This window comes from Cydia splendana, chromosome 26 (assembly GCF_910591565.1).
Source record: "Cydia splendana chromosome 26, ilCydSple1.2, whole genome shotgun sequence".
NCBI classification, from domain to species: Eukaryota; Metazoa; Arthropoda; class Insecta; order Lepidoptera; family Tortricidae; genus Cydia; species Cydia splendana.
In genome coordinates this window covers 4,259,306-4,262,576 of record NC_085985.1, presented here as the reverse complement: position 1 = coordinate 4,262,576, position 3,271 = coordinate 4,259,306, and positions in this window count along the sequence as shown.

The window sequence follows — 3,271 nt, the reverse complement described above, 5'->3', positions numbered from 1 at the left end:
GACAATAGGCCTGTTGCAAGTAACAAAGAATCATGGAAATAATGGTTTCAAAGAAACATATATGTTAATATGATTCTAAAAAATGGCCCAATCTCAGTATAAACTGAAGGATTATTAAGATATTCAATAAAATAAAAGTGCAAAATTCTCCAATCGGCCATTATTACTGAAACGCCAATCAGAAGCGTTCCAAACAGTGACGTCATCAATCCATAACATATTTCTTAGAGCAACATAGACAACCTCATTGACCGAAATCTATACGTCCTCACCAAAGAGTTCGAAAGGTGCAAAAAAAAAAATATTTCGCCACTAAACATTTATTACGTCCAATAAATATTATTACACGATATAAAATAGATATCTATTTGTTATTATTTAAATAAAATGCTAAATAATACGATATTTCAACAACAAACTTTTTTAATTATTTGGCTGAATGGAACTATCATTGCCATGTTGGCTGTCGTAATTAGAAAAAATGAAAAATTAAAAAGTAAAACCGGCGCTCGGTGATTTTCACTCAAAATTTACATGTATCTAAATAATTCATCTTAAACTGCAACCGTGTGAGAGTTTTTGTGTAAAATGAGTTATTGTGATAAATTGTTGTAATGTATTTATCATCCCTAATCGTAATATATGGTGCTGAATTAACAATATCATTCGGATTCAAGGGAAATTCGTAACTGTAAGTATGTAAACAATGTCTACCACCCTACCACCAACTAAATAATGACGTCACAAATGGCATGCGAGGCGTTTTCGCGCGAAGTTTAAACTAGCTATAATAAAATGCAATTATCTATGTTAAATCTTATGAGTATAGCTGAAATATTGTGTTTTTCGGAACCAATACAAGTGTACCGACAATAATAAAAGGGATTTCAAAATTTGTCATCAGGCCTATTTCATTGTTTGGTATGGCTTCTCTAGTACCTCAAAGTCTATACATACATAATGTAAAGAAGTGTATCCGATTAATTCATCATCAGTGCACTTTGCACGGTATACAAACATTTTCATTCATGTTTACATATGTATAAACTTCATACATCTACAAACATGCCTATATACAGGACTAAAGGACGTAAATAATGAGTATATATGATCAAGTACACTTTATTATATACTGTAAACTAACTGGCATTCTTCCAGTTTTTGGTTTTTGTTAAATTTTAAATGGAAATTAAGTTTTCGTCCGTTTTTCCGTCGTTGTAGATTTTTTTGCTCAGGTTAACAAAAAATAGGTATAACAATGTTATTTTCAACTAATGTACCTACCTAAACCATCAAAGAATACCTTTTTAACTTTATAAATTTATATCGGAGGGAAAAAGTCACTGCGTGAACCATTATGAATATTTCTTATAAAAAGTTGTCTTTGAATATTGTAGTTTTGATGGCTGACGTACAGTGTAATAATTTATAAATTCAAAGCTTCCAGTTATTTTAAAATAAGTTTAGATTGTAAGAATACTTTTGTAAAATGTTGTGTAAAAATAAAATATGACTAAGACTAAATTTAATCTTTTATTTGCTTTTACCTTGTCGACACCCCTAATTTTCCAGGCATAGGGTAATTGCGTCAGTTTACCGTCCGGTGTCAGTTTCCGTCCACTTGACGGATTAGCAAATAATTAATTTCATTTATAATTTGCTTCTTGCGAAATATAATTTTTATGGAGATATATAAATTGTTTAGATATTAAGGATGCAATAAGTCCAAATTTGTGCAGCAATGAAGGTGTATATTCAAATTTCGTCAAGTCGACGGAAACTGACACCGGACGAAAACTAGCGCAATGACCCTATAGCGCGACATAAAATAAATAGGAAAACCGGTTTTAAATAAAATTAAGCGTCTTCAATAAAACAACAGTGGAATCAATAAAACTATATTTACAAAACAACGCACATATCCCTTAATATTACGATATTTCACAAAACCTGTCTATATTTACAACAACTTAATACAAAATCAGGAACCCTACTTGGGATCACATCTCATTCTCATTTCATAAGTTCTGACTGAATCTGACTACGGATCATTTATGTATTTTACATGTATATCTTATTCTTGACTGTGATTATGTACAGATATTTTAAAGTTAGTTTGTGATTGACAGATTATCATATTTCTATAGTTTTAATCCATTTATTTATTAGTATCTATTTTCTATATGAAAAGAAACACAATAGAATTGATATTTCAAACATGGGCAATGACGCGATGCTTGCTTATAAGACACTATACAGGGTGGCCAAAAAATAAGTGCATTCCCATTGCCAGGGAGGTTTTGGGATTACACTGAGCAACTTTTACTATGAGACCAACCCCGAAATCACGAAAAAAAAATTACCCTCCCATAGAAAATGGACCAGCCAAAATGTATGAAACAGCCAATTTTTTTTTTCAATTTTTTTTGGCACTTATTTTTTGGCCATCCTGTAGAACAAAGTATAAAAAAAATTTATAAAAAGTGTAGAAAAATAACCTGACAATCACAAACTACATACTGTATAAATTGAAAACTACCCCCAAAAACGACAAATATTCAACCCTCTCACCACCAAACCCTTTGCATAACATACATAGTCTAATAAAACATGGTCTTCTCTTCCTACGTCACAATAACATTGCCACTTTGTATGGCGCTATTGCATACTATTATCAAAAAGAATAGATAGTATAGAGGGGTCCTGTCATTGTAAATTTTGTAGTCACTGTAAATTTACTGCCATCTATCGACACACGACTAAAACTCAAAATGAAAACGTATAAAGTTATCAAAAAATGTATATATATGGATAAATTATTTTATTATTTTTATATTATTTTGATCCATGTTCATTCACTGATATCTATGTGTTAAAATTGTTAAATATGAAACGGTGTCGTCACGCCATCTAGCCGAGGATAGGCTAAAGGTGTGTGCGCCATCTATTCGAGAATGACTTTTGCTTGAATTCCGAGGCACGTTTTTTCCTTAGACTTTATTCGTCTTATACGAAGTTACATATGTCTTTGCTATTATATAGCACTGTCGCATGATGACGTAGGCTTGTGTCAGTCACGTGGTCGGAAGAGAGTACCAGGCGGAGTATATTATTATACCATGCATAACATAAAACTACATTGAACTAGTAGGGAACAAATCAAATAATTTTATTGTTTTTAAGTATAGTCAATATAGTACTACTATCTGTTTCAGTTTAAAATATACTTTGAACTGTATAACAATAAGGGGTATTACTGCAATGTTCTGCC